The sequence below is a fragment of the Bos javanicus genome, chromosome 1, assembly GCF_032452875.1.
Source record: "Bos javanicus breed banteng chromosome 1, ARS-OSU_banteng_1.0, whole genome shotgun sequence".
NCBI lineage: Eukaryota > Metazoa > Chordata > Mammalia > Artiodactyla > Bovidae > Bos > Bos javanicus.
In genome coordinates, this window is record NC_083868.1 from 13,118,451 (window position 1) to 13,141,808 (window position 23,358).

Sequence of the window (23,358 nt, forward strand, 5' to 3'; positions counted from 1 at the left end):
CAAGAGAGAAAATGTGATAGATTGACAAGTCTCTACTTAATTTAGAATTTGACTATTTCATCCATCTAATGATTTCCATAGCTTCCACATTAATGCAGTCTCTTAAATGCAATGCTTGTTAACTGTGAATTGTCCACGTATCTTGACAGGAGGAAATTAAAATTAGAATTTCCTAAAGGTTAGTTAATGATGGATAATAAATTTTGTTATGCAAATGTGAACTCCACCAAAATATTTAATTTTCCAACAACCTTTACTGAGCTAGTAAATTAAAATGCATCTTCTATTTACAGTGTTAAATTGTCAGTCAAATTGAGTTTTCAATAAGAAAGACATATGAGTTTTTACACATACACTTAATCTTTTCCATTTGGAAGCCTCTAGGGATCTAATTTTAGTTTTTTGAGGTATCTTTTTAGAGTTTAGATACAAATATAAAATATATTTTACCCTGAACTAAATTTTTCTAATGCTTAAGGTAAGCAAGTGAGTTAGTGATAGTCACTTAATGGTATCCGACTCTTTGGGACCCCATGGACTGTGACATTCCAGGATCCTCTGTCTATGAAATTCTCCAGGCAAGAATACTGGAGTGGGTTGCCATTTCCTTCTCAAAGGCTCAGGAATAAATGTGACATTCTGGAGATTTATACTAACTGATACAATCCACAAACTTTCTCCTTGTTATCTATAGTAACTGACTCAATTTATTCATTTTAATTTTTATTCTAGTTCTTTTAACACAATAATGATAGAAAAATCAACTGGTAGGATATGAATTAGTCACATTTTAAGGTCATGCATAGTAGGGATATTACACTAAAAGTATCTTTCTGTTCCTCTTTCCATCCAAATGATTCAAAATTTTTAATTTTATTTCATTATTTTTTTCCTTTCTCATTATGCCTCACATACCTCTCAGAATTTATCCCCTTCTGACTCAATCTAAAGGGGGCTAGAGATAACTTATTACAAAGCCAGACTATTTAAATAGCAAACATAAAAACAAAGGGGAACAAAAAACAACCTAAAGAAATAGTGTAATAATTCACCAAACATCTAGGAACCTTTGATCATAACATTATTGTGGTCTAATACTCAACATTCAAAAAACTAAGATTGTGGCATCCGATCCCATCACTTCATGGCAAATAATAGGGAAACAATGTAAATAATGACAGTCATTATTTTCTTGGGCTCTAAAATCTCTGCAGGTGGTAACTGTAGCCATGAAATTAAAAGATGCTTGTGCCTTGGAAGAAAAGTTACGATCAACCTAGACAGCATATTAATAAGTAGAGATATTACTTTGCAGACAAAGGTCCATCTAGTCAAAGCTATAGTTTTTTCAGTAGTCATGTATGGATGTGAGAGTTGTGTTATAAAGAAGGCTGAGTGCCAAAGAATTGATGCTTTTGAACTGTGGTATTGGAGAAGACTCTTGAGGGTCCCTTGGACAGCAAGGAGATCAAAACAGTCAATCCTAAAGAAAATTAACCCTGAAAATTCAATGGAAAGACTGATGCTGAAGTTGTAGCTCCAATACTTTGGCCACCTGATGTGATGAGCAGACTCATTGGAAAGAACCTTGATGCTGGGAAAGATTGAAGGCAGGAGGAGAAAGGGATGACAGAGGATAAGATGGTTGGATGGCATCACGGACTCAAAGGACATGAGTTTGAGCAAACTCAGGGAGATGGTGAGGGACAAAAAAGCCTGGCGTGCTCCAGTTCATGGGGTCACGAAGAGTCAGGCACAACTTAGTAACTAAACAACAACAATATTAAATTTAAGTCTGAGTTCCCCAGGACTACAGTCACACCCATATACACATTTCTCCCTCTGCTCCCCAGAAAACATGATGATTATGTTTTATTTTATTAGAGAGTTCAGTTACCTTAGTCCTTTCACTACCCCAAATGGGAGATGCTTTCCCCAACAGCTTTGCACAACATGCAGAGGACACCTTGATCTATTAGTCAATATTTCTTTTATCACTATTTTCAGGGCTTCAAAAGTTAATATATAGCCTTTAAGTTTTTTAAATTGCCAAAGGATCTAAATTATGAGAACTCAAACTCTTTATACAAACTACTCATACTTTGCTAAACTTGTAAATTTTGAAACTTTATCCTGTGTTGTTATAATTAATAATCTTTTCCTTTATGTGATGATTTGAAAGTTCAAATCATGAATTTACAGGTATAGTAATCCTTTTTTCGTAATTGAGCTATGGGATTATTTAATAGTTGCCTTTATAAATGTATGTATGCCATTAACTTTGTCACATAAGGCAAAATTTAGTATCTAAGAGAACACATAGTCAGAGGATAGAATTAAAATATGAGATTTGCTAGTGATTTCTTTGTAAAGTCAAATAATTAATTTTAAGAAATAAAGAACAAAACTTTTCCTTAACTTCCCACATCATGCCTATACTAGGACAGAGGTAAGCATGACAAGGCTATTTACTTCCTTAGAGACTATTAAGTATATTTTCACCTCCATTATGTAGATTTTATCTTCCATTGTCCTCTTTTTATATAGTCTGTATTCTCTGAATAGTATTTTACTTCTCTTTTTTTTTTTTTTTTGGAATGGCTTTGTGTAGGTTTGTTTCTTGTTTTTGTTCTCTTCTTTTTTTTAAATCTTTGCTTTCCCTGCCTTCTCAACTTACTTAATACTTAGCTCGACAATTGTACATGCCTTTTGTATTAATAACTTACACCAGCAACACTTAAGCAACTTCATACTTTCTACTTTAATAAGTTATTTTCCCTAATATTTTCAGATACTTTTAAAATGAACCTCAAGCAAATGCTATCATAGAATAGAGACTATCATAGGAATTTTACCCATGTATATTAAAGTCCTTTATATTAATATTATAAGTTCATTTCATATGAGAAGAAACATTTCCTCAAATATTCTGTTAATGGGGATGTTGGGATCTTAATCTCAGGTGTATTTGATTCCAGGCCCCAGAACTTTTTATTATTTAGATCATTAGTCTGAATGATACAACTAAGAGTCATATATGCGTCCTCATATCAGGTCTCATGTGTCCTATTTGTGTATCTGCCCCATTGATACTCTAACAGAAAGTCTATGCAAAGGAATTAAGTGGTTTTGCAAAGTTCTTCAGTTACATCACCTTGGCCAGTTTGGGTTTGGTTCCCTGAAATTATAAAATGTGGATAGAAATCTGTGTCTATGAAGAGCCAGTAGATCTTTGCACCTCCTCACAGTAAGTCAGAGCACAATCGATTGAGATCCAGTTTTAGCACATCTATTCCTGAAGTGAGTATGGAAAAGAATTATTAAAGAAATACCTAGGGTAATCTTGTGGTGCCTCAACTCTTTAGCTCCAGCCCATGGGCTTCAAGATACATTCTATCAAGAGTTTTACAACAATATGCACTATCCAATGATTTAGCCAGGCCTTTGAATTAGTAATAAAGGTACTACCAGAGAAATCAAAGAAATAGGAGGCAACAGACACAGGAGATCCTAAAAGTAAATACAGGAATCTGGTATTTTAACAGCAACTACTAAAGGTCATCAAGGTAGCACTGGACTTTTATATCTAAACAATGTCACAATTATATTACTATAACCACCTCACACCAATCAGAATGACCATCATCAAAAATTATGTAAACAATAAATGCTGGAGTTGGTACGGTGCAAATGGAAACCTCCTAGACTGTTGGTTGGAACGTAAATTAGTACAGCTACTGTGATTGAAGCCATGAAATTAAAAGATGCTTGCTCCTTGGAAGAAAAGTTATGAACAACCTAGACAGCCTATTGAAAAGCAGAGACATTACTTTGCCAACAAAAATCTGTCTAATCAAAGCAATAGTTTTTACAGTAGTCATGTATGGATGTGAGAGTTGAACTATAAAGAAAACTGAGCACCAAAGAATTGATGTTTTTGAACGGTGGTATTGGAGGAGACTCTTGAGAGTCCCTTGGACTGCAAGGAGATCCAGTCAGTCCATCCTATAGGAAATCAGTCCTGAATATTCATTGGAAGGACTAATGCTAAAGCTGAAACTCCAATACTTTGGCCACCTGATGTGAAGAAGTTACTCATTGGAAAAGACTCTGATGGTGGGAAAGTTTGAAGGCTGGAGGAGAAAGGGATGACAGAGGATGAGATGGTTAGATGCCATCATCAACTCAATGGACATGAGTTTCAGTGAGTTTTGGGAGTTGGTGATGGACAGAGAGGCCTGACATGCTGCAGTTGATGGAATCCCAAACAGTCGGACATGACTGAGCGATTTAACTGACTGACTGATGGTGATTACTTAAAAACTAAATACAAAGCTACCATATGATCCAGCAATCCCACTCTTCAGCATATATTTGGATTAGAAATATGGTTCAAAAGAACACATGCACCACAATGTTCATTACAGCACTGTGTATAATAGTCAAGACAAGGAAGAAAAATAAATGTCCATCAACAGATGAATGGATAAAAGAGATATAGTACATATACCACATGGAATATTACTCAGTCATTGGAAACAATGAAATAATGCAATTTGCAACATGAATGGACCTGGAAATTATCATACTAAGCAAAGTAAGTCAGACAGAGAAAAGCAAATATATAATACCCCTTCTATGCAGAATCTTAAAAAATGATACAAATGAACTTATTTATAAAACAGAAATAGACTTATAGACTTAGAGGATGAACTTGTGATTTACCAATGGAGGAAGAGGGAGCGGGAGGGATAGATAGTTTGGGATTGACACGCCACAGTGCTATATTTTAAATAAAATGCCTTTCCAGGAAAAAAAGAAATAACATTAAAAAAAAAATAGGTCTCTCATTTAAGCCTTTCCTTTTGTCTATAACATTCACTGTGACATTCTTATTAACTAGGAGATTCCATATATTTTGACATCAAGTAAAATTCTAGGTATTAGTGAATGTTCATGAAATGCTTGATAAAATAACACTTTTGAATGAAAAGATATACCACAGAAAAGAGAATAAAGATCCATGTCAGGAACTGGGGATTCTGGAAGTATTTGTGGAGTGTCTTTCATAAGTTGTCACATTGGGGAATTTATTTCCTTGAGGTCTTATTGCTTTTCTTCAAAACTTTATATCTGAATGAACTATAACTATCATGATAATTAAAAGCAAAGTTACTGGAACTTGCAATGATCTTCTCCACTGAAGGAAGAGGAAAATAATTTTTATATTCTGATAGATAGGAAATTCAAATACTCTGTGTGTATCTGGAGTTATTACTTGACATCTAATTTTTATATTTTGTGTGGAAACTATGCACCAAAATAGAGTGAAATAAAAATAAGGTAAATAGAGTTATTTGGCCACCTGATGTGAAAAGCAGACTCATTATACAAGACTCTGATGTTGGGAGAGATTGAAGGCAGGAAAAGAAGGGGGTGACAGGATGAGATGGTTGGATGGCATCACCGACTTGATGGACATGAGTTTGAGCAAGCTCCAGGAGTTGGTCATGGACAGGGAAGCCTGTTATGCTACAGTCCAGATGTTCAAGTTTGTTTTAGAAAAGGCAGAGGAACCAGAGATCAAATTGCCAACATCCGCTGGATCATAGAAAAAGCAAGAGAGTTCCAAAAAAAAAAACCCATCTATTTCTGCTTTATTGACTATGCCAAAGCCTTTGACTGTGTGGATCACAATAAAATGTGGAAAATTCTGAAAGAGATGGGAATACCAGACCACCTGAACCGCCTCTTGAGAAATCTGTATGCAGGTCAGGAAGCAACAGTTAGAACTGGACATGGAACAACAGACTGGTTCCAAATAGGAAAAGGAGTATGTCAAGGCTGTATATTGTCACCCTGCTTATTTAACTTCTATGCAGAGTACATCATGAGAAACGCTGGGCTGGAAGAAGCACAAGCTGGAATGAAGATTGCCGGGAGAAATATCAATAACCTCAGATATGCAGATGGCACCACTCTTATGGCAGAAAGTGAAGAGGAACTAAAAAGCCTCTTGATGAAAGTGAAAGAAGAGAGTGAAAAAGTTGGCTTAAAGCTCAACATTCAGAAAACAAAGATCATGGCATCCAGTCCCATCACTTCATGGGAAATAGATGGGGAAACAGTGGAAACAGTGTCAGACTTTATTTTCTTTGGCTCCAAAATCACTACAGATGGTGACTGCAGCCATGAAATTAAAAGACACTTACTCCTTGGAATGAAAGTTATGATCAACCTAAATAGCATATTCAAAAGCAGAGACATTACTTTGCCAACAAAGGTTCATCTACTCAAGGCTATGGTTTTTCCAGTGGTCATGTATGGATGTGAGAGTTGGACTGTGAAGAAAGCTGAGTGCTGAAGAATTGATGCTTTTGAACTGTGCTGTTGGAGAAGACTGTTGAGAGTCCCTTGGACTGCAAGGAGATTCAACGATGACAGAGGATGAGATGGTTGGATGGCATCACCGCCTCGATGGACGTGAATTTAAGTGAACTCTGGGAGATGGTGATGGGGAGGGATGTCTGGCGTGCTGCGATTCATGGGGTCGCAAAGGGTCAGATACGACTGAGAGACTGAACTGAACTGAACTGATGGGGTCACAAAGATTGTATATGACTGAGAGACTAAACTGAACTGAAATAGAGTTCATCTGAATTCTCTGGAAAATATCCAATAAAAAGTTAGCAGTGATAACTTCTAGGGAGATTAACTCAGTGATTGAGAACAAAGGTTAGAAGGGAGACTACTTTTTACTATAGAGTTTTTATAACTTTGAAATATTTTAGCATCTAGCTTTATTTCTGCTAACAATGGGTTCAATAATTTACACAATTTGCAAATAATATTCTATCAAAGACTAGCAATAGACTCAGGTGTAAATTAATATGTGACCTTAAAAAGATTTAAATATAATCAACATTCACTTTATGCCTTCTTTTTTTCCTATACAAATGTCATTAAAGTCTTTTTTGTGTGTTATCTTTTAAGTGCTGTATTATTTCATGCAATCCTTATCAAAATATTCATGACATTTTTTGCAGAATGGGAACAAATAATCCTAAATTGTATATGTAAACACAAAACACTCTGTATTGCCAAAGCAATCTTAAAGAGAAAAAGGACAGAGCGGGAGGAATCATGCCCCTTGATTTCAGACTGAACTACAAAGCTACGGGAATCAAAGCAGCTTGGTACTAATACAAAAACAGCCACACAGATCAATGGAACAAAATATATTTCACAGAAATATGCCCACACACCTATAGAATTAAACTATGGGAAAAAAGCAAGAATACACAATGGAGAAAGGTGGTCTCTTCAATAAATCCTGTTGGAGAAACTGGACAGCCACATGTAAAAGAACAATATTAAAACATTAGAGCATTTTGCCCACTACAAAAAAAATATAAACTCAAACTAGATTAAGACCTACACGTAAGACCTGAAACCATAACACTCCTAGGACAGAACATAGTCACAGCACTCTTTGGTATAAACCCTGGCACTATTTTTTGGATCTGTTTCTTAAGGAGGGGGGGAGAAAAAGGAAAAATAATAAATGGTACCTAATTTAACTTAAAAGTTTTTGTGGACCAAAGGAAACCATCAGTAAAAGAAAAAGACAACCTACTGAATGGAAGTAAATATTTGTACATGATACAATCTATAAAGGGTGCTTTTTAACTGTAGTGTTGGAGAAGACTCTTGAGAGTCCCTTGGACTGCAAGGAGATTCAACCAGTCCATCCTGAAGGAAATCAGTCCTGAATATTCTTTGGAAGGACTGATGCTGAAGCTGAAACTCCAAAAGTTTGGCCAGCTGATGGGAAGAACTGACTCATTTGAAAAGACCCTGATGTTGGGAAGGATTGAAGGCAGGACGAGAAGGGGATGACAGAGGATGCAATATATAAATTAAAAACTGGCAGAAGATATGAATATGTCTTTGGAATAATTTGTCTAAAGAAGATATCCAGATGGTCAATAGGCACTTTAAAAAATGCTCAACATTGTTTACAATCAGATAAATACAAACCAAAATCACAGTGAGGTGTCACTTCACAGTTCTCAGAATGCCTATCATCAAAAAGAAAAGAAATAACAAGAGTTATCAAGGATGATGAGAAAAGGGAACCCTTTGTACACCATTGATAGGAATATAATTCATGAATCGACTGAGGAGAACAAACATACAAAAAAAATGTGGAAAAAGATAAAAGAAACAGAAGCAGAGATTATCAGTAAAGAGAGGGAGGAAGACAGGGGCATACTAGGGGTATATGATTAAGAAATAGAAACTACTATGTACAAGTAGAGGGGCAATAAAAATATACTGTGCAGCACCAACAAATATAGCTATTGTTCTGCAATAACTTTAAAGGCAATATAATCAGTAAAAATGTTGAATCACTATGTTGTACAGCTAAAGTTAATATAATACTGTAATCAGCTAAACCTCAGTAAAATTTTTAAATTATTTTTGAAAAAAGATTTACTATTTCACTTTTTGTATTTAGTCCTATAATGTATCTGACATTTTTTTGTGTGTATGGTGTAAGGAAGAGGTTAAGGACACTTTCTCATTTTATATCAATACCCAAAAATCTACTTGGCTTATTCATCTATCCAGCATTATTACTGACAGTTCCATCATTCCTCTACTGCACTGCCATATATATATGACAGTCCTGTTTCAGGACTGTTTATTTGGTTATACTCTATTTATTGTCTTTTTGCCCCTATCACATTGCTTGAATAACTACAGACTTATACTAAGTCTTGGCATCTGGTAAACTAAGTCCTTTAACTTTAATATGTGTGTGTTTGTGTATGTGTGTCTAGAGTATATATCAAAATGTAAAAATAATTCATGAAAGTAAATAACTAAAGACAGGCAATGAATTTTTAAATTAGAAATCAGAATGGACACTTCACACAAAAGTGATATCAGAAAGTCTAATAAGCCCATAAGTTTGAATCAAAGAAGATATATGTATGAACAATACATACCTATACTTTCATCTCTATAAAGTTTGAAACAGATGATGCTAATCTATGCTATTATATATGTTGGGAGAGAAGGCTGAAATTGAAACACAGAAGTCTCAGTTAATGCAAATATTTTAATATGGGTCATAGTTACAATGTTGTATTTATTTCGTATTAATTCATTCAGCAAGAATATTTGGATTGCAGTTTATGTATGCTACATCTAAATAAAATCTTTCAACATATTAACGGTAGTGTTTATATTAATACCATTTATCCCTTTCTTCCCAAACACCATCTGGTTTGGGGAGCTGCCTTCCACATCTCTGAAGTAAAATTTATGATTAATATTTACTGAATGTACTTTTCAAGCTCTTTGGGTGTATCTTCATTTTTATATTTCAGAAAATCCATGCTGCAGATAAAGAGACAGAGACTTGGGGAGGTTAAGTGACTGTCTCAGGGCATGAGGACTGGTTCATGTTGGAGTTAGGTCTTGGAGGAACCTGTACAGCTTCAGCCTATACAACAAGTGGCGCTAGCGGTAAAGAACCCAACGGCCAATGCAGGAGACATAAGAGACGAAGTTCCATCCCTGGGTGGGGAAGATCCCCTGGAGAAGGAAATGGCAACCCACTCCAGTATTCTTCCCTGGAAAATCCCATGGGCACAGGACCCTGGCAGGTTACAGTCCGTGGGGTCAGAGTCAGACACAACTGAAGTGACTTAGCAGGCATGCAGAACAGAAATATATAACTGAAAGCTTGGGATTTTCTGCATCCCTAGCTCATTAACTTTCTCTGCTCTTTTTTCCTAGAATAATTTTCCTGACAGTCTTTCGTCCTCTTAAAGTCAGGAAAGCCCTGATATAAAACTGTAGTAAAATATCAGTGATATATTATTTTATACTTTACTGTCTAACAATCAAATTCAAGTCCTTGGCCCAGTACAGTATTTAAGATGGGGTCATAAAAGAGAATCTTTTCTTTAGTTCTACTTCGTGACATGATCTTAATTTAGAGGAAAAACAATAACAACAAACCCACTGGATCTGCTGACAGATGCAAAATTTTATATTTTCTATGGAAATTGTCCTCATGGAAGCACATTTCCTGATAAAGAAAGCATATTTTTGTAATAGTTTATTTTATAACTTACCATATCTAATTTGTTTGGTGTCATGCCTTCAATTTTCAGAAATATAAACAGGTTTATTCAATCAAAACTCAGTTATATTTGATAGCATCTGAACTCTATTATGTTTAGCTCTGATATTCTTATGTGATTTTAAAATCTGTCCTAAAATTTTCTACATGGAAAATTTAAAGCTGCAATTTTTTAAAACCAAATATGTGTACTGCCTGCTGACACTTACTCCTTTGTATCTTTGAAATGTATTACTTTGTCTCAATTCCTTATTACTAATTTCAGCCTGTGTTAGTAACATAGTTATGATTTTAAGTGTTTATATTACTCTAATGTATCTATACATATACATATACATGCATATATAGAGACTATTATAGCATATATATGGAGAAGGCAATGGCACCCCACTCCAGTACTCTTGCCTGGAAAATCCCATGGACGGATGAGCCTGGAAGGCTGCAGTCCATGAGGTCGCTAAGAGTCGGACAGGACTGAGCAAACTTCACTTTTCGCTTTAATGCTTTGAAGAAGGAAATGGCAACCCACTTCAGTGCTCTTGCCTGGAGCATCCCAGGGATGGCGGAGCCTGGTGGGCTGCCATCTATGGGATCACACAGAGTCGGACACGACTGAAGCGACTTAGCAGCAGCAGCAGCATAGCATATATATATATATATATATATATATATATATATATATATATATATGTATATATAACATTTTAAGGAATAAAATATTTAATAACTTATCCAGTTAGAGTTCTGCTTTCTCTGGAATCCTCTGATGTGCCACAAACCAAACATAACAAACTTTTCTTTTTTTTTCTGAGGAAACCATTATCCTAATTTTTGTGGTAATTATTTACTTGTACTTCTTTTCAATTTTATTATTTACTCCTAAACAATTTTGTCTAATCACTGCATCTAATGAATTGGAATTAAATAATTTTGCACATCACATATTTCCAGTTGTTTGTTTTCAATATAATTGGAAGAAATAATTGATTTTTCAATGAAATAAGCATTATGAATAATTTTTCCCAATACGGCACTGCATGATATTTGGCTTTCTGTTGAATAATATTTCACGGTGAATCTCAACCCATTCATATGCATTTATTTATATTAAACAAATATAAATTGAAATTAGGAATAGACAGTTTTGGAGCCTGTCTCATGTAAGAAATAAATTATAACTATATAAGGCAGGAGCTGAAGGGTGTAACAGAGGATGAGATGGCTGGATGGCACCACTGACTCAATGGACGTGAGTTTGAGCAAACTCTGGGAGATAAGTGAGTAACAGAAATGTCTGGCGTGCTGCAGCTCATGGGTTCACAAAGAGTTGGACATAACTTAGTGACTGAACACCAACAGCAAATATAAAGCTAAATGAACTGTTGAGAATTAAAACCCATTATACTAATTTATAAGTGGTATAAATTTACATTGCTTTAAAATTAGTAATATATTTATGTTAGATCAATAGCCTTTATTTTTTTATTGATAATACTTTTATTTATTTTTAACCATTATCATTTCTTTATTATTATTATTATTTTACTTTACATATTGTATTTGTTTTGTCATACATCAACATGAATCCGCCAGAGGTGTACACGTGTTCCCCTTCCTGAACACCCCTCCCACCTCCCTCCCCGTATCATCCCTCTTGGTCATCCCAGTGTACCAACCCCAGGCATCATGTATCCTGCATTGAACCTGGATGGGCAATTTGTTTCTTATATGATATTATACATGTTTGAATGCCATTCTTCCAAATCATCCTACCCTTTCCCTCTCCCACAGAGTCCAAAAGACTGTTCTATACATATGTGTCTCTTTTGCTCTCAATAGCTTTTAATAATATTGTAAAGAGCAATATTGCATAGGAACCTGGAATGTCAGGTCCATGAATCAAGGCAAATTTGAAGTGGTCAAACAAGAGACGGCAAGAGCGAATGTCGACATTCTAGGAGTCAGCGAATTAAAATTGACTGGAATGGGTGAATTTAACTCAGATGACCATTATATCTACTACTTCAGGCAGGAATCCCTTAGCAGAAATGGAGTAGCCATCATGGTCAACAAAAGAGTCCAAAATGCAGTACTTGGACGCAATCTGAAAAATGACAGAATGATCTCTGTTCGTTTCCAAGGCAAACCATTCAATATCACAGTAATACAAGTCTATGCCCCAAGCAGTAATGCTGAAGAAGCTGAAGTTGAAAAGTTCTATGAAGACCTACGGGACCTTTTAGAACTAAGACTGAAATAAGATGTCCTTTTCATTATAGGGGACTGGAATGCAAAAGTAGGAAGTCAAGAAACATCTGGAGTAACAGGCAAATTTGGCCTTGGAATACGGAATGAAGCAGGGCAAAGACTAATAGAGTTTTGGCAAGATAATGCACTGGTCATAGCAAACACCCACTTCCAACAACACAAGAGAAGACTCTACCTATGGACATCACCAGATGTTCAACACCGAAATCAGATTGATTATATTCTTTGCTGCCAAAGATGGAGAAGCTCTATAAAGTCAACCAAAACAAGACCAGGAGCTGACTGTGGCCCAGATCATGAACACCTTATTATCAAACTAAGACTTGAAGAAAGTAGGGGAAACCACCAGACCATTCAGGTATGACCTAAATCAAATCCCTTATGATTATACAGTAGAAGTGAGAAATAGATTTAAGGGACTGGATCTGATAGATAGACTGCCTGATGAACTGTGGAATGAGGTTCGTGACATTGTACAGGAGACAGGGATCAAGACCATCCCCATGGAAAAGAAATGTAAAATAGCAAAATGGCTGTCTGAGGAGGCCTTACAAATAGCTATGAAAAGAAGAGAAATGAAAGGCAAAGGAGAAAAGGAAAGACATAAGCATCTGAATGCAGAGTCCCAAAGAATAGCAAGAAGAGATAAGAAAGCCTTTCTCAGCAAATAATGCAAAGAAATAGAGGAAAACAACAGAATGGGAAAGACTAGAGATCTCTTCAAGAAAATTAGAGATAGCAAGGGAACATTTCATGCAAAGATGGGCTCGATAAAGGACCGAAATGGTGTGGACCTAATAGAAGCAGAAGATATTAAAAAGAGGTCGCAAGAATACACAGAAGAACTGTACAAAAAAGATCTTCACGACCCAGATAATCACGATGGTGTGATCACTCATCTAGAGCCAGGCATCCTGGAATGTGAAGTCAAGTGGGGCTTAAAAAGCATCACTACAAACAAAGCTAGTGGAGGTGATGGAATTCCAGCTGAGCTATTTCAAATCCTGAAAGATGATGCTGTGAAAGTGCTGCACTCAATATGCCAGCAAATTTGGAAAACTCAGCAGTGGCCACAGGACTGGAAAAGATCAGTTTTCATCCCAATCCCAAAGAAAGGCAATGCCAAAGAATGCTCAAACTACCGCACAATTGCACTCATTTCACACACTAGTAAACTAATGCTCAAAATTCTCCAAACGAGGCTTCAGCAATACGTGAACTGTTAATTTCCTGATGTTCAAGCTGGTTTTAGAAAAGGCAGAGGAACCAGAGATCAAATTGCCAACATCCGCTAGATCATCGAAAAAGCAAGAGAGTTCCAGAAAAAAACATATTTTTCTGCTTTATTGACTATGCCAAAGCCTTTGACTGTGTGGATCACAATAAAATGTGGAAAATTCTGAAAGAGATGGGAATACCAGACCACCTGACCTGCCTCTTGAGAAATCTGTATGCAGGTCAGGAAGCAACAGTTAGAACTGGACATGGAACAATGGACTAGTTCCGAATAGGAAAAGGAGTATGTCAAGGCTGTATATTGTCACCCTGCTTATTTAATTTATATGCAGAGTACATCATGAGAAACGCTGGAGTGGAAGAAACACAAGCTGGAATCAAGATTGCCGGGAGAAATATCAATAACCTCAAATATGCAGATGACACCACCCTTATGGCAGAAAGTGAAGAGGAACTAAAAAGCTTCTTGATGAAAGTGAAAGTGGACAGTGCAAAAGTTGGCTTAAAGCTCAACATTCAGAAAACGAAGGTCATGGCATCCGGGCCCATCACTTCATGGGAAATAGATGGGGAAACAGTGGAAACAGTGTCAGACTTTGTTTTTTTGGCCTCCAAAATCACTGCAGATGGCGACTGAAGCCATGAAATTAAAAGATGCTTGCTCCTTGGAAGGAAAGTTATAGCCAAACTAGATAGCATATTGAAAAGCAGAGACATTACTTTGCCAACAAAGGTCCATCTAGTCAAGGCTATCATTTTTCCTGTGGTCATGTATGGATGTGAGAGTTGGACTGTGAAGAAAGCTGAGCGCCGAAGAATTGATGCTTTTGAACTGTGGTGTTGGAGAAGACTCTTGAGAGTTCCTTGGACTGCAAGGAGATCCACCCAGTCCATTCTGAAGGAGATCAGCCCTGGGATTTCTTTGGAAGGAATGATGCTGAAGCTGAAACTCCAGTACTTTGGCCATCTCATGTGAATAGTTGACTCATTGGAAAAGACTGATGCTGGGAGGGATTGTGGGCAGGAGGAGAAGGGGATGACAGAGGATGAGATGGCTGGATGGCATCACTGACTCGATGGCCATGAGTCTGAGTGAACTCCGGGAGTTGGTGATGGACAGGGAGGCCTGGCATGCTATGATTCATGGGGTTGCAAAGAGTCGTACAAGACTGAGCGACTGAACTGAACTAAACTGAGCCTTTAATAACAACTAAAATAATACTCCAAACCAGGGTAATGTTTTTAATAGAAACTTCACGGTGACAAAAATTACAAATGATAAAACCCTGCTGCATATATATATATATATATATATATATATATATATATATATATATATATACACACACACACACACACATAGGAAATTAATGGTATAGAATCATTACCAAAAATAACTGCAATTATGAAATATTTCACATTGATATAAAATTGTCTAAAAGAAGTAGAATGGAAACATGAGCTCCAGAAGAATGATCAATGTAAAACTTCCAGCTTTACAAAAGTCTCTTTCATTGTGTTTTCAAAAACAAATGGTTTTTGGTAGCTTTTTGATACACGTTGGCAATTTAATTTCTTGATATAAATGAATAGTATGAACATATTTATTATGTAAAGTCATTATTTGCAGTATGCTAAATGGTAGGTCATATTTATTTGCAACTTTTAATACTTAGAGCAGTTCATTTTAGGTATCACCTTAAAATGTGTAAGAAGCTCCATAGGCTTCAGAAATTATTAAGAGGAATATGTGAAGATAAAATCATGCTATGCTAAGTCAATTCAGTCGTGTCTGACTCTGTGCAGCCCCCGTGGTCGACTCTGTCCGACCCCTTAGATGGCAGCCCATCAGGCTCCCCTGTCCCTGGGATTCTCCAGGCAAGAACACTGAAGTGGATTGCCGTTTCCTTCTCCAATGCATGAAAGGGAAAAGTGAAAGTGAAGTCGCTCAGTCATGTCCGACTCTTAGCGACCCCATGGAGTGCAGCCTACCAGGCTCCTCCGTCCATGGGATTTTTCAAGCAAGAGTACTGGAGTGGGGTGCCATTGCCTTCTCCAATATAAAATCATAAGACCCACTAATCTAATTATGTGGATCAGGCACATAGAAGTAACATTTCTCTTTTCAATTAATCTGGCCCAGGTTTTAATTTTGACATTGCTGCTTTAAAATTTCAGAAAATCTTTTTCATATCTTAATTTTAATTAAATTCTTAGCAAATTTGGCTTGAATGAAAGTCAGTTTCTTCTCTCATTTCAACTCAAAATGGAGACCCCCTATTCTGGATTTTTAGCTTGATCTTCTTTCAGTTTCCTGATCTTCTCAAGTTAGTAGTAAATTGCTTTATCTACTCAAGTTTTGCATTCTAGTGTTTTTCAAGTAATTAATGTCTCTAATACAATGGAAAAGCAAGTAAAGATAACAAAAGCATAGTTATAGCTATAGATATTGAAGGCTGAACAAACAAGCAAACCCCTGATTTCTGTGATGAAACTCCATTCAACACCCTAGCCCCTCTGCCCCACCCAACTTCCTAGTATCTACTCACCTTTGAACCCCACCAGTGGAAGGGAAGGTTCGTAATCAACTGTGCACTCATGGAAGTACCTCATCTCATAGATGTAATCTATTTTCATTTGACCAAGGTCAACAGAATTCAGTAGTTACAGACATCTCAGGAGTTACAACCCCTTATTAAGCAAAATCTCAGGTTTTTCTTTCAAGTAACAAGTTTGTAGACAAGTCTTTTGAACTGTCATGGAAGCCTAGAGATCTACATGCTTTCTATGAATAAAGCATCATATTATTTGCAATCTATGGTGAGATCCCTACACAACCTATTGTCAGTGATAAACCAAAGGGGATGTGATTGTTGTATCACTTTAAATACTCTTGGTGGTGAGAAGAAACCATAGATATATGTTCAAGTCCCTCTATATATTCTTATGCTATGTTAACTGTACCTAAACTTTAACAATATGGACTACTTCTCAGTTCCATTTATGAAAGTAATATAAATTTATTAAAATTTATATATATATATATAAGTTTAAACTACAAACCAATTTACCTATGAATTGAGATAGACAAATTCTCATTAAATTATTACAGATTTGATTTCAGCAAAGTACCTAAAAAACAGGATACAAGCTAAAACAGATCTGATAGCCTAATTATAATGACACAAATCAAAGAACTTCCCATACAAAGAGCTTTACTAATGATGATACTGTTACAAGCAAAAAGTGCAAAGCGAAGACATCCCACTGGCTGCACAAGTTGTCCCTTTCCAAGCCTTCACATGTTTTCTGGCCCAGAGTAAATGAGGTCTTTAAATGAGGATTGTAGGTTAGCCCACACAATAGGAAATTTTAAGTTATTAAACATCTTCTTCTTTTTTTAATCCTCGAAAGTCATTGCATGGTATTCTTCAAAAAGTTATATTTCATAAATTCACATATTATAGAGTTCCATATCATAAACAATCCAAATCAAATCTGCGCAAAGTATTCCACAGATAGTAATATTCTTCTAGCAAACTTAATTGGTCCAGGTATGTTCAGGAGTTCAGTTATCATTTTTGCAGGACTGTCAGACTGCGACATTTGCCTTCTTTTATTCCCTAAAGAACCCAGCTCATAGTAATTGAAGAAGAAATCAATCATAGCCTAGACTTTTTTCCAGTTCACCCTCTAATACAAGTAAATACCTTATTGCCCATATCACTGGTTAACATTTGACTTAGATCATTTTTATACAATTCCTTATACTGAGAATTAGCCTACCAATATTTCAATGATCACCAATATATGGAACATCCAATGGAGGAAGAAAAATTTCCTATACAGTGCATTTGGCCAACATAATACATTTTATCAGATCTATATTATTTAAAAATACAGATTCTTATTTTTTCCTATCATCAACTTGTATTTGGACTATTTTATTAGTATTAATGAAGGCATTTAATTGAGTGTATATATTTTCTTCTAAGACAAAATTTATTCTCTTCTTTAGCCAATTGGTTTAGGTGGGGGGCTTTAACTCAATTTCCCAAAATATTTTCTCATACTGAAAAACACAAAGGAGGCAAGAATATACAATGGATTAAAGACAATCTCTTTAACAAGTGGTGCTGGGAAATCTGGTCAACCACTTGTAAAAGAATGAAACTAGAACACTTTCTAACACCATACACAAAAATAAACTCAAAATGGATTAAAGATCTCAATGTAAGACCAGAAACTATAAAACTCCTAGAGGAGAACATAGGCAAAACACTCTCTGACATACATCACAGCAGGATCCTCTGTGACCCACCTCCCAGAATATTGGAAATAAAAGCAAAAATAAACAAATGGGACCTAATTAACCTTAAAAGCTTCTGCACATCAAAGGAAACTATTAGCAAGGTGAAAAGACAGCCTTCAGAATGGGAGAAAATAATAGCAAATGAAGCAACTGACAAACAACTAATCTCAAAAATATACAAGCAACTCCTACAGCTCAACTCCAGAAAAATAAATGACCCAATCAAAAAATGGGCCAAAGAACTAAAGAGACATTTCTCCAAAGAAGACATACAGATAGCTAACAAACACATGAAAAGATGCTCAACATCACTCATTATCAGAGAAATGCAAATCAAAACCACTATGAGGTACCATTTCACACCAGTCAGAATGGCTGCGATCCAAAAGTCTACAAGTAATAAATGCAGGAGAGGGTGTGGAGAAAAGGGAACCCTCTTACACTGTTGGTGGGAATGCAAACTAGTAGAGGCACTATGGAGAACAGTGTGGAGATTCCTTAAAAAACTGGAAATAGAACTGCCTTATGATCCAGCAATCCCACTGCTAGGCATACACACTGAGGAAACCAGAAGGGAAAGAGACACATGTACCCCAATATTCATTGCAGCACTGTTTATAATAGCCAGGACATGGAAGCAACCTAGATGTCCATCAGCGGATGAATGGATAAGAAAGCGGTGGTACATATACACAATGGAGTATTACTCAGCCATTAAAAAGAATACATTTGAATCAGTCCTAATGAGGTGGATGAAACTGGAGCCTGTTATACAGAGTGAAGTAAGCCAGAAAGAAAAACACCAATACAGTATACTAACTCATATATATGGTATTTAGAAAGATGGTAACAATAACCCTGTGTACGAGACAGCAAAAGAGACACTGATGTATAGAACAGTCTTATGGACTCTGTGGGAGAGGGAGAGAGTGGGAAGATTTGGGAAAATGGCATTGAAACATGTAAAATATCATGTATGAAATGAGATGCCAGTCCAGGTTCGATGCACGATACTGGATGCTTGGGGCTAGTGCACTGGGACAACCCAGAGGGATGGTATGGGGAGGGAGGAGGGAGGAGGGTTCAGGATGGGGAACACATGTATACCTGTGGTGGATTCATTTTGATATTTGGCAAGACTAATACAATTATGTAAAGTTTAAAAATAAAATAAAATTTAAAAAAAGAAAAAGTGAAGTCACTCACCCGTGCCCGGCTCTTAGTGACCCCATGAACTGCAGCCTACCAGGCTCCTGTATCCATGGGATTTTCCAGGCAAGAGTACTGGAGTGGGGTGCCATTGTCTTCTCGAATATTTGACATAGTGAACATCAATTTAAATTACAGTAAAATCCACTAAGATACTATATTTTCTTATGTTTTACACAGCCCCAATAATTAAGGTAGTAAAAATAGACCTTTATGTTTCACAAGGTCTCAGTGATTAAGGTAGTGACCATAGACTCCTATCCAGCAAACACGGCTCCATCTGCTATGTGAATGTAAGAAAGAATTTGAATGTTTTTGATGTTTGACAAAAAGCCTTTTAAAGCTCATCTCTTCCCTTTTTCTATTTTGTCCCATACCTGGAACACTTTATAAGAAAATGTGTGTACTCTATTAACAAGTACAAATAACACAAACTGCTATGAGGAAGCCCTTACCCTAGCTAGCAGCCTATAACCACAGTCCACAGACACTAAGTTATTGGAAGTGTCTTCATTAAAAAAGGATGAGTTTATAACAAGCTCTAGTATATACACACTATGCAGGGTCCTGGCATTCTAGTGCAAGGTCATGTCATCAATAGACATATTTCGTTAAAAAAAATATTGCCTTCTTTAACACTGATCCTGGCAAAGATAAATGACTTGACCGTAGAACATGGAGTCATCATGTATTTGGAACTGCCAAACATGAAAACTGGCTTCTGTTGGATACAAGTTAAAAAGTTGAGCAGATTTAGTTGCAAATGATTGGAGTCTGAAAATTACATTTCCCGGGCCAAGCGAGAGCATTACTAGTAGATTATGCAGGTAGCCTAGAAATTTGACAAGATTTTAAAATCAAGGATAATGAGTTCTGGGTTAAAGATTTGTAGATGAATATACGAGAGAATGTACAAAATGTAGGAATCTCTGTCTTTCATACTAATGGCCACCACAAAATATAAAATAGTTTACAATTTGATGCTAGCAATTTTTTTAAGATTTTTTTTTTATTGAAGTATATTTGATTTACAATGTTGCATTTTAGGTGCACAAAAATATATATGGGGCTTCCCTCATAGCTCAGTTAGTAAAGAATCTGCCTGTGATGCAGGAGACCCCAATTCAATTCCTGGGTCAGAAAGATCCGCTGGAGAAGGGATAAGCTTCCCACTCCAGTATTCTTGGGCTTCCCTTGTGGCTCAGCTGGTAAAGAATCCTGCAATGCGGGAGACCTAGGTTTGATCCCTGGGTTGGGAAGATCCTCTGGAGAAGAGAAAGGCTACCCACTCCAGTATTCTGGCCTGGGGAATTCCATGGACTAATCCATGGGTTTGCAAAGAGTCAGACACGACTGAGCAACTTTTACTTCTACTATATATGTATATACATATACCACATCTTCCTTATCATTTCATCTGTCACTGGACATTTAGTTTGCTTCCATGTCTTGGCTTTTGCAAATAGTGCTGCAGTAAACATTGGGATACATGTATCTTTTTGAATTACAGTTTTATCTGGATGTATCCCCAGAAGTGGGACTCATGGATCATATTTTAACTCTAATTTATTTATTTAAGAAACCCTCATACTATTCTACATAGTGGCTATATCAGTTTCCTTTCCCAGCAACACTAGAGTTCCTTTTCCTCCACACTCTTATTAGCATTTTTTATTTGCAGACTTTTTGAAGACAGCTATGCTGACTGGTGTGAGGTGATAACTCAGTGATTTTGACTTGCATTTCTCTAATGATTAGCAATGTTGACAATCTGCTCATGTGCCAGTATGTCCACTTTGGAGAAATGTCTGTTTAGGTCTTCTGCCTATTTTTTTATTTGGTTGTTTGTTTCTTTGATATTGAGCTATAGGAACTATTTTTTTAGTTTGGAAATCAATTCCTTGTCAGTCACTTTGATTGCAAATGTGTATGTGTGTGCTCAGTCACTCAGTCCAACAGTTTGTGACCCCATGGACTGTAGCCTACCAGGCTCTTCAGTCCTTGGAATTCTCCCGGCAGGAATACTGAAGTGAATTGCCATTTCCTCCAAGGGATAGTCCCAACTCAGGGACTTGAATCTGAGTTTCCTATGTCTCCTGCATTGCAGGTAAATTCTTTACTAGGTGGGCCATCGGGCAAGCTCTCATTTGCAAATATTTTCTCCTATCTCACAGGTTGCCTTTTTGCTTTGTTTAGGGTATATTGTGTTCTCACTTACTTAGTCCTGTTGGACTCTTGCAATGCCAAGGGCTATAGCCTACCAGGTTCCTCTGTCCAAGTAATTTCCCAAGCAAGAATACTGGAATGGGTCATCATATCCTTCTCCAGGGGATATTCCCAACCCAGGGATCATATCTTCATTGGTAGGCAGGTTCTTTACCATTGAGCCAATAGGGGAGCCAAAGTTAAGCTAAAGTTGAAACTAATAGCATGCATTCTCTGTTATCAAGTCCATCTAGTTACTGTCAGTTTGAATATTCAATTTTCCAATAAGAATAAGTCTGTGGTCCTAATCTGGTACCATTCTTCCAGAAAATTGACTATTTTGTGGCAAGTTAACTACATTGTTCTTCTTTTATGCTGTAAGGAGTAATGGGTTTTTTCCTCAAGGATAGGCAACTCTTTAGGTTTATATTTGCTTTTCTTTCCCCAGAGTTAGGATAGGGATTATGGTTTATTAAATCCATATATCATGATAGAGTCTTTATCCAGAGAACTGACTTTTCAGGGACAAAGTATTGGAGTAGACTCTGACCATAGGCTCTATTGTGTTGTTCAGTTGCTCAGTTATGTCTGACTCTTTGTGACCTCATGAACTGAAGCACACTAGGCTTCTCTGCTTTTTACCACCTCCTGGAGCTTCCACAAACTCATGTCCATTGAGTCAATGATGCCATCCAACCATCTTATCTTCTGCCATTGTCCCTTCTTCTCCTCCCTTCTCTCTTTCCCAGCATCAGGGTTTGTTTTTGTTTTTGTTTTTGTTTTTTTCCCCCAATGAGTTGGCTCTTAGCATCAGGGGGCCAAAGTATTGAAGCTTTAGCTTCAGCATCAGTCCTTCCAATCAAGATTCAGGATTGATTTCTTTTAGGACTGACTGATTTTATTTCCATGCAGTCCATGGAGTCCCAAGAGTCTTCTCCAGCATCTCAGTTCAAAAGTGGGAATGCAAACCAGTACAGCCACTGTGGAGAACAATGTGGAGATTCCCTAAAAAACTGGAAATAGAATTTCCTTATGATCCAGCAATCCCACTGCGGGGCATACACACTGATGAAACCAGAAGTAAAGAGACACGTGTACCCCAATGTTCATCGCAGCACTGTTTATAATAGCCAGGGCATGGAAGCAACCTAGATGCCCATCAGCAGATGAATGGATAAGAAAGCGGTGGTACATATACACAATGGAGTATTACTCAGCCATTAAAAAGAATACATTTGAATCAGTTCTAATGAGATGGATGAAACTGGAGCCTATTATACAGAGTGAAGTAAGCCAGAAGGAAAAACACCAATACAGTATACTAACGCATATATATGGAATTTAGAAAGATGGTAACAATAACCCTGTGTACGAGACAGCAAAAGAGACACTGATGTATAGATCAGTCTTATGGACTCTGTGGGAGAGGGAGAGGGTGGGGAGATTTGGGAGAATGGCATTGAAACATGTATAATATCATGTATGAAACGAGTCGCCAGTCCAGGTTCAATGCACAATACTGGATGCTTGGGGCTGGTGCACTGGGACAACCCAGAGGGATGGTATGGGGAGGGAGGAGGGAGGAGGGTTCAGGATGGGGAACACAGGCATACCTGTGGCAGATTCATTTCAATATTTGGCAAAAGTAATACAATATTGTAAAGTTTAAAAATAAAATAAAATTTAAAAAAAAAGTGTCAATTACAGCTGTTTTAGAATCACACTCCCCAGAAACTACTGGTCTGATAGAGTGTTTAAAAAGACATGATGAAAACAGCTGATTCAGGCAACCTACATTACCTTGTACAGAAGGGAAACAGAAGCTCAGATGGCTGTGGTGGGAGGAGTCTGCAAAGTGTGTAGGGAAGCAATCTGATTATATATATGTGAATGCCTCTCAATTTCTATTTTGACATGCTCTCCATTATCCTTTTCCAATTTATGAGTTAGCTGAATTGTATGTTGCCCC